Below are 15,145 nucleotides of genomic sequence, written 5' to 3'. Positions count from 1 at the left end.
GAGTGTGCAGCATGACAGAGGAGCTGACAGAGAGCAGAGCTATGACAGAACCCCCCCCCCCTCAAGGTCCGGCTCCTGAAGGACCACCAGGCTGGAGAGGGTTCAGTCGATGAAAGTCTCTAATGAGGGTTTTGTCCAGAATATTGCGTGAGGGCACCCAGGAACGTTCCTCCAGGCCGTACCCCTGCCAGTCTACCAGATACTGGAGTCCTCTCCCCCACCTTCTGGATCGAAGAAGGCGTCGGACCGTGTAGGCTGGGCTCCCCTGAATGAGTCGGGCGGGTGGTGGGAGGTCGGTGGTGGGTCGAAAACGTGGCAGGACAAATGGCTTGAGTCTTGAGACATGAAACGTTGGATGAATGCGCATGGACCTGGGTAACTGTAAGCGAACAGAGACAGGATTGATTATTTTGGTAATCAGAAAAGGACCAATGAAACGTGGTGCTAGTTTCTTAGATTCCACACGGAGAGGAAGGTCCTTGGTGGAGAGCCACGCTTTCTGGCCCACCTTGTACAATGGTTGAGGCGTTCTCCTGCGGTTAGCCCCCCGAACGTACCTTTTGGTGGCCAAAATTAGGGCTCTCCTGGCTTTTCTCCAGACTCGCTGGCAACGTAAAATTGCGAGTCGTGCAGAGGGAACCCGAGCTTCTCTCCCCTGGACTGAAAAAACAGGGGGTTGGAATCCATAGACAACATGAAAGGGTGAAATACCTGATGTAGAGGATGGAAGAGAGTTGATTGCTTGTTCAATCCAAGGGAGGTTGGACGTCCATTTCCTCGGGTCCCCCTCGCAGAGGAGCCGAAGCTTGGTCTCCACCTCCTGGTTGGTACGCTCAGATTGTCCATCCGTTTGGGGATGAAAACCTGACGAGAGGCTGACCGAGATCCCTAGCAGGTTGCAAAACTCCCTCCAGAACTTGGAAATGAATTGGGGACCTCGGTCAGACACAATGTTCTGGGGGAGCCCATGGAGCCTGAAAACCTCCTTGGCCATGATAACGCTGAGCTCCTTGGAAGAAGGTAACTTGGGGAGAGGAACCAGGTGGACCATTTTAGAAAAACGGTCCACAATGGTCAATAACACTGAATTACCTTCAGAAGGGGGTAATCCAGTCACAAAGTCCATAGCAATATGTGACCATGGGCGTGAAGGAATTGGCAGTGGTCGTAGCAGCCCGGCAGGTGGGCGATTGGAAGACTTGGCACGATTGCATTCGGGACATGACTTGACAAAGTGCTTGGTGTCCTCCGTAAGCGTAGCCCACCAGAATCGGGCGCAAATGAGTTGGAGGGTCTTGGTGATTCCTGGGTGACAGAACAACTTTGATGAATGGCATAATTCAAGAACCTCTTTTACCTTTTGATTGGGGACAAACAGGCGCCCCCTAGGACAGGTGGGTGGACGTGGCTCGGAGAGTTGGACTTGTTGGAGATCGAGTTCTAATTGAGTCAAAGAAAGACGTACGGTCTCAGGCAGGATGAACTCGACCTCTTCTGAGGGCCCTTCCTTGACCTCAAAGACCCGGGACAGGGCATCCGGCTTGGCATTCTTGGGCCCGGGTCTGTAAGAGAGGGTGAAACTGAACCGAGAGAAAAACATAGCCCACCTGGCCTGACGGGGATTGAGTCTCTTTGCTGTGCGAAGGTACTCCAGGTTTTTATGGTCGGTCCATACCAAAAAGGACTTCTTCGCACCTTCCAGCCAGTGCCTCCATTCCTCCAGGGCCATCTTGACTGCCAAAAGCTCACGGTCTCCCACGTCGTAGTTTCTCTCAGCGGGGGAGAGTGCCCTGGAGAAGTAAGCACAGGGGTGGATCTTACCATCTGTGCTGCGCTGACTGAGGATGGCGCCCACCCCGGTGCTGGATGCATCGACCTCCACAATGAATTGTTTCTCGGGGTCTGGAGAGTGCAAGATTGGAGCAGAGGAAAACAATGTTTTGAGCTTCTGGGATGATTGGTTGGCAACGGAGTCCCAGATGAACTTGGTCTTAGATGAGGTGAGAAAATGAAGAGGAGCTGCAACTGAACTGTAGTTCTTAATGAACCTCCTATAAAAATTTGCAAAACCGAGAAACCTTTGCAGCTGTTTACGATCCTTGGGCTTGGGCCAATCCACCACCGCTGATACCTTCCCGGGTTCCATGGATACTTGACCTGGAGAAATGTTGAACCCAAGGAATGAGGTGGACACTTGGTGGAAAGCACACTTCTCTGCCTTGACAAACAAGTTGTTCTGTAAAAGGCGGGTTAAGACAGCTCTGACATGGCGACGGTGAGAAATGCTATCTTGTGAAAAGACAAGTATGTCATCAAGGTAAACAAAAGCGTAAATGTTAATCATGTCACGAAGGACATCATTAACCAGGGCTTGGAAAACGGCAGGAGCGTTGGTGAGGCCGAATGGCATAACAAGATATTCATAATGGCCATCTGCGGTATTAAAAGCCGTCTTCCATTCATCTCCCCGCCGTATCCTGACCAAATGGTAAGCGTTGCGAAGATCCAGTTTGGTGAATATCTTAGCATTTTGGATTATATCAAAAGCAGAGTTCATGAGGGGCAGAGGATACTTGTTCTTTATGGTTATTTTGTTAAGTTCTCTATAGTCAATGCATGGACGAAGTGACCCATCTTTCTTCCCTACAAAGAAAAAACCTACACCAGCGGGGGATGCTGAAGGTCTAATGATACCAGCTTGGAGGGACTCTGTTATATATTTCCTCATGGACTCTTGCTCGGGACCAGACAAAGAATATAATCTACCCCGAGGGGGGGTAGAACCTGGGATCAGGTCAATACCACAATCGTATGGACGATGTGGCGGAAGGGACGTAGCTTTTGATTTATTAAAGACCTCTTTCAAATCATGGTACTCTTTAGGTACCTGACTTAGATTAGGATAGGTCTCCTCATTGGCTGTGACAAGGGCTGGTGAACTGGGTTGGCTCTGAATACATGTAGAATAACACTCATTAGCCCATCCTACAATCTCTTGGTTCCTCCAATCGATTTGGGGGTTGTGTTTGCGTAACCAAGTGGAACCTAAAACCACTGGGAGTTGGGGTGAATCAATAACAATGAATCTGATCAGTTCCGAATGGTTGTTGGCCGACACCATGGTGACTGGAACAGTTTCAAGACTAGATTGACTTAAAGGATGACCATCTAAAGCGAGGACCTTATGGTTGTTAGGTGATGGAACAATGCTCAGATCTATGGATTTGGCAAAGGTTTTATCAATGAATTCCGTGTCGGCCCCTGAATCAATAAAAGCTGAGACGATGACGGGTTGACCACCCTTTATTATGAACTTGACCTTGGACTTGGACATGATAGGTGGAGAGGACTTGATCTTATGACTAAGACTCAACAGGAGCCTCTCTTCTCCTGCTGAGCCTGGTCTTTTACTGGACAATGATGACAATCATGACCGCCTTGACCACAATAAAAACAGAGATGGTACCTCCTCCGACGTTCTCGTTCCTGGGTGGTCAGACGACTTCTTCCTAGTTGCATGGGTTCCGTAGCATACAGAGGAGCCTGAGGGCTCTTGGTTTGTTCCGTTTTAGGTTCATGATCCACAAGGTGATGTCTGGTTCTGGACATGGCTGTGGCCTTGCCTCGACTCTGTTCACGGTCACGCTCACGCTCACGCAGGCGAAGGTCAACACGGGTGGCCACCTCCTCCAGCTGGCGTAGGGATGAGGGATAGTCCATTGTTGCCAGCACATCCTTAACATCTTCATTAAGCCCCCTGAAGAAGGCGTCAGTGAGTGCGTTTTCATCCCAATGACTGTCTGCTGAAACAGAGTGAAAGTGAATGATGTATTTGCTTACAGAATCCTTGCCTTGTTTAATATCAAAAATTCTTCGGGCTGCCTCTCTCTCAGGGAGGATGGGGTCAAAAACCCGACACAACTCTTGGAAAATTCAGAAAAATTACGACATACCACGCCACCTTTTAACCATTCAGAAGTGCCCCACGTCTTGGCTCTTCCAGCGAGAAGTGAGACAGCATAAGCTACTTTAGCATGCTCAGTGGGAAAACATGAAGGTTGCAATTGAAATTGAATGTCACACTGAGTCAAAAATGGTCGACATTGCTCAGGCTCACCTCTGAAATGTTCAGGGGGGGGCTAACCGTGGTTCTCTTGGTGCAGGAGTCAACAGGGTTTGGTTGATGACTTGGTTTGACTGTTGGGACAAAGCTTGAAGAGAAACAACCATTTCCTGAAGCCCTTTCTCAAGTTTACTAACAGCCCCTTCTACCTTAGAGCACCACTCTCGGGTTGGTGTTGGATCCATAATGGCCAGATTCTACTGTCATGAACCAGAGGCCGGATCGCAAACAACAACAACAACCACTGAGAGGGTTAAAAGATTTATTGTGAAATAAAGTAAAACTCTGGAGTAGGTCCGGTTCTGGGCTGGTTCCGATCTTCTGATTGGTAGTTCGTGATTGGGTAGTGTTGTAGTGGCGGGCTGCCAGTAGAAGTAGAACTGATGTTAAGGTCCACTGGAACGGAGTCCAACAGGCTTGCAACTAAAAGATAAAGGTTAGTAGATGCAGGGGGAAAGAGACTAATAGGGGAAATGAATCTGTGGGAATCAGATTCAGGGGTAAGGATAAGTCCGTGATACAGAATGAGCTTGACCTTTAATCCGTGATCCAAAAAACAGTCAGAAGGGAAAGGCAGAGTTCATACCGTGAAGTCAGTTGTTCAGCAGAAGTATCCAGTACGTGATCCAAAAAGAGAGTCAAAAAACAAGAGCATGAGTCGGTACCTGATCAGATGAGCAAAAGCAGACGAGGGCTGAGGCAAAAGCGTGGTCGTGGTCAAGGCAAGGGTCATGAACGTGATGAGTCAATCAATGGAATGCTGGAAAGTCTACTGCTGATGAGACAGGATAGAGAATCTGGCCCAGACTGAGAGGAATGAGTGAGCTTAAGTACTGACTGGACCATGTGGTGGAGCTGTGGGATAATGAGCGGTGACAGGTGACATGAGTTGAGTGATTACTGAGTGTGCAGCATGACAGAGGAGCTGACAGAGAGCAGAGCTATGACACTGTTTGAGAAGAGTCAAATCATTGGCATCAAGCAGAGAAAACATCTAAGGAGATTGTAGAAACTACTAAAATTAGGTTAAGAACTGTCCAATGCATTATTAAAAACTGGAAGGATAGTGGGGACCCATCGTTTTTGAGGACGAAATGTGTCCGAAAAAAATCCTGAATGATCGTGATCGACGATCACTTAAACATTTGGTGAGATCAAATGGAAGAAAAACAACAGTAGCACTCAGGACTATGTTTAATAGTGAAAGTAAGAACATTTCCACACACACAATGTGAAGAGAACTCAAGGGATTGGGACTGAACTGCTGTGTTGCCTTAAGAAAACCACTAATCAGTGAGGCTAACTGGAGAAAAAGGCTTCAGTTTTATATGGAGCATAAAGATTGGACTGTGGAGCAATGCAAGAAGTTCATGTGGTCTGATGAGTCCACATTTACCCTGTTCCAGAGTGATGGGTGCATCTGGGTAAGAAGAGAGGCAGGTGAAGTGATGCACCCATCATGCTAGTGCCTCGTCATCAATGCATGATCTTGGTGAAAAATTAATTCAACACTGGATGGAAACAGCTCTGGTGACATTGTAGAAGCTTATTGAAACAATGCCACAGTGAATGCATGATGTAATCAAAGCTAAAGGTGATCCAATGAAATATTGGTGTATGACCTTTTTTTAGGGTGGCAACTTTTTTTTGGTCAGGCAGTGTATTCCGCCTTTATTTATTAAACCAGACATAAATACTAAGACTAAATTCTTATTTACAGTGCTGGCCTGGCAAGCACCAGCAGGTACTTGTAAGGTTAAGGGAAGGGAAGTAAGGCAAAAACATAAAATATAGAAGTCTTTAACAAACAAGGAAATCACAAATTACATTAACAACAGTTCATTGTCAAAGTCAAACAACGTTACTAAAAATAAAAACATTTGCAAGCATTTTTTGAAACAGCTTTTAAATCATTTTTAAAACTAGAAACTGAGACAAGTGAGCTCAGACTCAAAGTTTTTTGAAGCAGATTCCAGTTAGATGGAGCAGCAAAGGTCACAGAGCCAAAGCGAGAATTGGTCTTTAGAGTTGTTAAACACACATACTGAGAGGATAGGGGGTTATACTATGAAACCTGTGCTAGTTGCAGTAGATGAGTTAAATATGGAGCTGAGTAACCTTATAAATTAGGGTAAACCAATGAATTTTATGACGAGTAAGGCCATTTAACTGGAAAGTAGAGGTGACAATGCCATGGCACCATTTTTCATCAGGCTAATGGCTAGCTAAACAAGTGCATTGTGAAACTTTTTGTTTAGCTTGTCAGTGTTTTCTCAACAGAACAACATCTGTGCCAATACGTGATAGCAGAAATGTGGAGCATAGATAAAATGTGTTTATGCTGATAACACTAAGGCTGTGAATGTATAAGTCCACCTAATTAGTCCGTCAGATTATTTAGTTCTTCTACTTACTCAACTTGCAGAAGACCTTCAGCAGTTTCAACAGTGAAATTATCATCATCAGCATATTTGGGTCTGTCTATGCTCAGCACAGAAACATATTCATTCAACCTTTATTTATACAGGTTAGTCTCATTGAGCCGTGAGGACTCATTTACAAGAGACCTGTTCTAAACAAAGAACACAGATGAGGTACAGACAACAATAGGCAATAATATAAAACACATATAAAATGAAAAATATATAAAAGAAATTATATAAAAATGAAATTAAAAAATGCTACATAATAAAACTATGTAAAATACTAAACACAGGAACATGTCTGCATTGGTTTTTTGGCCATGAACTTAACAGTTGTTTAAAATCCATTATAGAGGTCAAAGTCGAGAGCATCAGCTCTTTTTGCAAAGTTTTCCAGGTTACAGGAGTGGAGTAAGAGAAGGCCCTTTTGCCTAGTCCAGTCTGCACCGAGGGAACACTTCAAGTGATCATGTCCTGAGAGCGCACGCTGTAGCTGCTCCCACGCAGTGACATGTAGGAGAAGATATATGAAGGCAACAGACCAAGAAGTGATTTAAAGTTGAAAATGTACCAGTGAGAGAGTCTGTGAAGTTAATGCTGCTCGGCTTCTAACTGGAGTTCATAAGAGGGAGCACATCACCCCCACTCTGGCTTCACTCCACTGGCTGCCTGTTCATTTTAGAGTTCATTTTAAGATTATTTTATTTGTTTTTAAAAGTTTAAATGGTCTTGCTCCACCCTACCTCTCTGAACTGCTTCACCCATACTCTCCTGCTCGGTGCCTCAGATCAGCTGATCAGCTGCTCCGAGGTGCCGAGGTCCAAACGGAGACTGAGAGGGGACAGAGCTTTTTCTGTTGCTGCTCCAAGACTGTGGAACGATCTCCCTCTTCTCATCAGACGAGCCCTTTCACTGTCCAGTTTTAAAACTCTTTTAAAAACACTTTTTTTACTCCCTGGCTTTTAGCACAGACTGAATTAGCTCTGCACTGTTTAAATTGATCTTAATGTTTTAACAACTGTTTTATGTGTTTAAATTTTCTTGATTTTATGTGTACAGCACTTTGTGGCAGCTGTGGTTGTTTTAAAGGGCTTCATAAATAAAAGTATTATTATTATTATTATTATTATTATTATTATTATTAGTAGTAGTAGTAGTAGTAATATTAATGATGAGCAATTGACCAATGGATACAGGGTGCAGTGATGGGTATGATAGTTACAGCAGTTATGAATGTTAGCCCACCATGATAGACAGCGTCCAACAATATGCATGGCAACATTGACATTGTTAGTTGAGAAAACAAAGACAATAAACAAATTATGTTATGACAAGATGTACTTAAAGTTAATTTAAGCCACTGTCACATTCTTCTTCACCACTGTTGTTTTTAGAAATATTTGTTTTCTAAGCCTGAACATTTATTTAGAAAAAGATTCTTCTTTGGATAGCCATTAGTCTCGCCTGGACTGTCAGGATCTTATTTTTTTAATAGTTTTGGTCAGTGGTGGGATTTAACCAAGTACAAGTACTTCATTACTGTACTTATGTACATTTTTCATGTATCTGTACTTTACTTAAGTAGAGTTAAATGTGGGTACTTTCAACTTTTACTCCACATTAAGTATCTGTAGTTTCTACCACAGCACATTTCTATAATGCGTTGTGTTACAAGTTACATTCATGCTGCGGCTTTTTGATTTGTTCATTAGTTTGAAAGTAACCAATGGTGAGAGGAGCTGGTCCACTGAATCACTGCAAAGTGGGCAGGTAACGTTAGACCCGCCTTCAAGAAGAGCTGGACCAATGATGTATGTTCTATTTTATTTGTCATTGAGCTGGGTGCACCCATAACACCACTAACACATCCAAAATGGATTCCACTGCGGAGAGTCAACCAGAAGATACGCGCCAGCCATGACCTTATTGAAAGATTACTGAAAGACCGCTCAGTACAACGGGACAGATTCTCTCTCGCAAAAAAGCCTGACTGGAGTTAAAAACGTTGAAAACCAACTTCTTCTGAACTTTAACAAGAAATTCTTGCTGCAATATTAAAATGTGTCAGTTCATGATGTTAGGAGACAAGAGATGTCTCAAAATGTCTCGACACACGGGTCTAAATTTAAAAAAATGGTGTCAGGAAGTTAAAATATTGTTACAAGGTTGAATAGGCAGTATTTTAACTAGAGTTGATGATAAACTGGAGTTGAAATGATCAGAGCCTGTTCCTTTGTTTGGTCTGATGCTCCTTTTATTCAGGCAGACAACTTTTACTTAAATGTGTTTACTGCAGTTAAAAATGACACATTGATTTTGTGTTAAATAAAAACTTTCAAAGGTAAACTCATTCTTCTTTCTTATTTTGCTTAATGACATTTAACTCTGCAGGTCATCCCTAAAATTGTGATGCACAGAATCACAAGTCCAAGTGTGAACTGTGTCACAGAGTAAACACAATAAAAACATGTATTATCTGCAGCATCGTTCATTAAAATGGAACAACACTATTAACGTATCACAGAAAATATACATACAATAGGTACATTTAATGATATTGTAGACCATTGCTTTAGATAATACATTCAGGAAGTACTTTTACTTTTAATACTTTTAGTATTTTTAAAATCAAGTACTTATTTACTTTTACTTAAGTAAAAACATTATTAAGGTACTTCTACTTTTACTAGAGTACATGTTTGTCTGTTTATTAGTACTTTTGCTTAAGTACAGTGTTTGAGTACTTTCTCCACCACTGGTTTTAGTTTTAGTCATTTGCATAGTTTTTTATTATTTATTTTTGTTTTGCAACTCCTGAGTTTAAGTCTATTACTCGTGTTTTCCTCTGTGTTTCTCTGTTCTAGTCATTCTCCCTCAGTTAGTTTCAGCTCCTCAGTCCAGCCACAGCAGCTCACGTCTTCCTCATTCCCTGTTAGTCACAGCTATACTCACTCACAGAGAACAGAAAACATTCTCTTCATTTTCCGCAGTGCATTGTTGTTTTTCATGCCACTGTCTGGTGATCTCTTTTGTGTTGTTTGTGATTCCCCAGAGGTTTTGCAAGTTTGCTGTCAGTCTTTTTGTTTGTTTATTTAATAAAATAATTTAATTTTTCTTGAGCTGCTTTTGTCTGTCTGCAATTTAGATCCAAATCTTCTGCCAACCATGACATGGACAAAGTCTTTTGCCTCTTTCTCCATACTCCATGCTCTGACTAATGTCAAAAGGTACTAATTATTGATAACGGTTGGACAGAAAATTGCTTAAAACTGACTAGACTACCTATATACAGTTGGCCCATTTGGCTTATAGTACATTACTTAAGTAAGTGCATGCATATTCTATACTTTTTTCCCCAAAACCTGAAAAATGAGATGCATAAATATGGTGTATAGTGAAAATACTAGATCATGCAATTTGCAGGGATTTTCTCAAAAAAAAAAAAAAAAAGATGGTGTTACATTCTGCTGATAGTTGAACCCAAAGTGCAGGCAAAGGTGAAGACAAGAGAGCATGGTAGGTGATATATTTATTTAATTTCCCTCTGAGGTTAATACAGTATTTTTGAATATCATAGGTGAGCATGCATCAGGATATTGTCAGCACAAAGTTATCCCAGTCTAAATGTCTGGCATGAAAAGTAGTGGGTGATATGCATTCCTTTAAGGAATGCTAGGACATCATGTAGGACTTTCCAACTCCTTCTTTTTCTGCACATAGGACAATAAAATTAATCCTGCATTACAATAAACTCTTTAATGTTTCTGTCTGCACCTGACCTGTTTTAGAACTTAATTGCTGGTATTTTTATATTCTCTGTTATTTTTATATATTTTGTGTATGTTCATTCGTACTGAAACTTTGGCACAACAATTTCCTGTGGGATAAATAAAGTTCTATCTTATCTTATCTTATCTTATCTTATCTTATCTTATCTTGTCTTATCTTATCTTATCTTATCTTGTCTTGTCTTGTCTTGTCTTGTCTTGTCTTATCTTATCTTGTCTTGTCTTGTCTTGTCTTATCTTATACATTAAAAGTTAAAGATAAGTAATATAATGTTTAATTTTATCGTAATTAAATAATAATGCAAAATCGCAAGATATTTGCACGCATTTACTGTAAGTAGGTTTCTTTCAGCTGCTCCCTTCTTCAGGTGTAGCAACGGCAATCAAACTTGCGTGAATGATTTGGGATTTGTTTTTTTGCCTGATGCTCTTCTTGACACAACCTAGGCCTGAACCCAAAACCTAAGGATTGCACGACCACAGCACTGACCACCAACCTACCGCAGCCATATTTTGTGGGTATATACTGCATTTTATGATAATTCTACACACATTAGAAAGTACTTTTGACCAGGGCACCTATGTTTAAACATTTTCCGAGAAGGTCATAGATGCCAGTTTTTCATGTTCCCTGTAAGATGTGTTAAAATGAGCATGGCATCAAGTTTTAAATTTGGAGCTGACCTTCCAAGAAATTCTTTTTTGTCAGTTGCCAGTGCCAAATCACAATGCTATGCCTAAATCACATAAAAAAAAAAATAAAAAATAAAAATAAATCCACTTATTTATCTGCACACTTATAAAGAATCATAAATCTTTAAATCGAAGAGCTATGACATAATGCATGTGGATCAGGTTTAACATCAAAGCCTGCTTTTCATATGGCAGTCCTCAATTTGCACAAGAAGGCTTTTTAAAACCATTTACTTCACTGAACATCTTGTCTAACCAGTCAAGTTCATACTCAGTCATTACAAATAACAGATTTGCAGAAATATAGACATTTGCATATATTTGCTACAAACCAGAATACTGTAATGCCAGCAGTCTGTAGTCAAGGTTTGAGATGCTGCAGCACTTCTTTTAGTCTTACAATTAGCAACTTCTGTTGTAGAGGGCTGGATAAAAAGGCTAAACTTAATTTAGTCAACTAAAAACTTTATAATTAGCTTTTCATCTGGTTTTGATGAGCTGCTAAGAGTGGACATTACAACCAGACAATAAAAAAATAAAAATAAAACAGATGTGTTGAGTGTTTAAACTTGATCTGTTTAATGTAAATTTTAAATTTTAACATAAAAAAGTGAAAATGTGCATGTTTTGCAGCATTTATAAATAATACCAGGAAAAAACACAAAATATGTCATTTGTCTCCCCCCCCCCCATTGAGAGAAATCCAATCAGATTTCATATTTAGGGTAGATGTGAAGGACAACTAACAGGTAGATGTCAGGGACAGTGAATCTGTGAATTTTCTGTCTGCAGATGTGAGGAAAATTTTAATTTCCTTGCTTTTTTTCTTTTTTCTTGGGACACATTAATGCAGCAGAATCCCCCAAACACCATTACAATCCCCATCAGAGAACAACTTGTTGTTTTTAGTTGCTTTGTAAGATATCACTAAGCTAGATTTGACTGCTTCATTCATGGATGTGAAAATCTGGGCAACGTAAAATAAGCTTTTTACAGTCTTCCATCTGCGTAATATCGCTAAAATTAGAAACATCTTACTAAAAATGATGCAGAAAAACTGGTCCATGCATTTGTCATGTCTAGACTGGACTATTGCAATGGTTTATTATATGGGTGTCCAAATACTTCTTTAAAATGTCTTCAGTTGATCCAAAATGCTGCTGCCAGAGTCTTAACTAGAGTTAGTAGGAGAGATCATATTTCTCCAGTTTTAGCTTCTCTACATTGGCTCCCTGACAAGTCCAGAATATAATTCAAAATCTTACTTCTAACCTACAAAGCTCTCAACAACCTAGCTCCATCTTATATTACAAATCTTGTTGTTCCATATTTTCCTAACAGAGCACTTTGCTCTCAGGCTGCTGGTTTACTTGTGGTTTCTAGAATTTACAAAAACAGAATGGGAGGCAGATCTTTCAGTTATCAGGCTCCTCTCTTGTGGAACCAACTGCCAATCTCTGTCCGTGAGGCTGACACATTATCCAATTTTAAAACTAGGCTTAAGACGTTCCTTTTTGCTAAATCCTATAGTTAGGGTCAGCTTGGGTTTCCTGAGCTGTCCCTTAGTTAGGCTGCTATAGACTTAGACTGCTGGAGGACAAACTGACCACACTTTTCACTCTGCTACTGTCTTTACTTACCCTGCTCAACATTTGTAATTATTTTTTCTATCCTTAACATGTGTTTTTGTCTTTCAGGTACACCTGGACCTACCATTCTGTGTTCGTCTGTCTCTCCTTCCTGTCCTCTCAACCAGCCAGTCAAAGCAGATGGCCGCTTGTCCTGAACCTGGTTCTGTTGGAGGTTTCTTCCTTTTAAAAGGGAGTTTTTCTTTCCACTGTTGCCACTGTGCTTGCTCAAAATAGGAGACTGCAACAAAGCCAAGATTCAACTTGTCTGCTGGATTCCTTAGATAGAGAACTTTACTAATTGGCTTTTATGTTTGTGAATGTTTCTGTAAAGTGCCCTGAGACAACTTTGTTGTGATTTGGCGCTATATAAATAAACTGAATTGAACTGAATTGAATCGAAGCTGTTAAGGCGTCCCTCATTTTCTCTCACTCCCTCTCTCTGATTTTTTAAAAATCGGATCTTGTATTCAGTTTAGACAGCCACACTAAAACATTGTCCCTGGATTCAACTTAACACATCCTAACTGATCCATTTGGTCACTGCTGGATTATATTAAAACTATGATGTACAAAAGGTGGTTCGTTGCTCGAAATCAGGAGAAAGTTGATGCTAAAGATATGCTGGTATAGATTCTCAGTCATCCAGGACATGGTAAATCCAAAAAAGGTTAAAAACAAAAACAACTGGATTTCTATCCTGTAGCTGAAAAAAATACAGGATATTCAGCTACAGAATAGAAGTCCAGTTCTTTTTGTTTTTAAGTTTGTGGCGCTTCAGAAGAATAAGCTTTTGTATTTTCTTTTTTTTTTTTCCTTGTGCTGGTGTTAGTCGTTCTAAATGTCAAAATAGAAAGGACTGGTTGTACAATGGGCATTAGAACCAACACTAGAACAAAAAAAGTGTTTGTGGTTTGTGTGTACTCATGTGTGTGCTGGGGGGGGGGGGGGGGGGGAGCAGGTTTATTAAGAAAGTAAAATTCACACTGAAACGTGATTATTTGAATATTTTGTGAATATCTCTGTGCATTTAACATTTTTGGGTATTTCTTCTTATTAGAAAGGTTGCCTGGTATTTCAAACATACATGGTAATTAACTTTGATATAATTGAACACTTCTGTGAATATCAGTAAAGAGTAATGTCCACTTTGGTATGTCTGGAAGGCTTTATTTAGTGTGTCTCACGTTGTCAGCCTGAACTAGCATTACTTCACGGGTTAAAATAAGTTCTCAGAGGAAAAGAGGCCATCATAAACCCCTGCTGACATGTCAAACTATTTTTATTTCTCTCTACAGTTGCAATACTATTCTGCACAGCATGAGCTTCACAATTCACATTGCAAAAAGAGAAAAGAAAAAAAAAACACATATTACCACATATTTTGAGAAAGTTAAACAAGAAGGAGCAGAACAATTTAAATTTAAAAGGGAATTATGAGTGATAAGGATTGGGCAGTAATACAATTACAATAATAAGAACAAAGTAATGGATACATACAATATACTGTATTACTACAAAGAGTGTACAAGAGCTATTCTAATAAAAAAATAAAATTAAAAAAAGAGAGAAAAATAAGATCAGGAACAGCTCAGAAGCAGTTAGTAGTCAGCTTCATTTACGTTTGCTGTCAACTCCTATTTTTGTTTGTCTCTTAACCTATTTTAATGAGTATTAGAATAATACATGCTGAGGCTTTTTTTTCTCAGCTAAAATGAGAAAAAGGTTTGGGATGTACTGAACCAGACACTGACTCACATGTAGTCATTTCTGCCCAGCAGGGTGAGCTGTCCCCGGGGTAAACCTGAGCTTTCAAAGCTCTGCCAGATCCTTTGGAAAGAGGAAGAGGATGACAAGCAGGGGAGGTCTCTAGCTACAAGAGTGATGGGTGATGTCAGAGAGGTGCAGCCAAGCACATTCAGCCCCCAGCTTTGCTGGAAGATCCAATTCCCTATGTGTCAGTGGCAGTCTACCCTTGTATCTGATGAGATCAGCATTCATACTCTATATTTATATATCAAGAAAATTCACTGAAAAAAAAAACTACTTTCCATTTTAAAGGATCTTTGAAGGCTGAAAAGCCATTATGGTGTCCTTCAGCATGACATTCAACATTTATAGAATAAATTATTTTTTTCTAAAACACTTCAAAATAAATATAACAAGAATACCCTTTATTTTATCTGGAGAACCAGTCCTCATTTACAACGATGACTTGGCCAAGAGGCAGCAACACAAGTAAGCATAAAACTGCAATGATAAAAGCATAAAAGCACAAAACAAATAACATGAATCAACATGTTTAAAACATACTATGCAAAATAAAAAATAAAAAAAGATGAATGAGCTTTAAGGTCCACTGTGGATGATTCCATCATCTGCAGAAGAGAACTGGAACGAGGAGTGACCAAAGGAGGTATGCTTTAGGTATGAGGTGATTGATGAGATTACTATAATGCAATCTGTGTTCGGGCGTTCGTCGTGTAGGGC

Source organism: Nematolebias whitei, chromosome 2 (genome assembly GCF_014905685.2).
Source record: "Nematolebias whitei isolate Nwh7 chromosome 2, NemWhi1, whole genome shotgun sequence".
NCBI lineage: Eukaryota > Metazoa > Chordata > Actinopteri > Cyprinodontiformes > Rivulidae > Nematolebias > Nematolebias whitei.
This window is presented reverse-complemented; position numbering follows the sequence as displayed.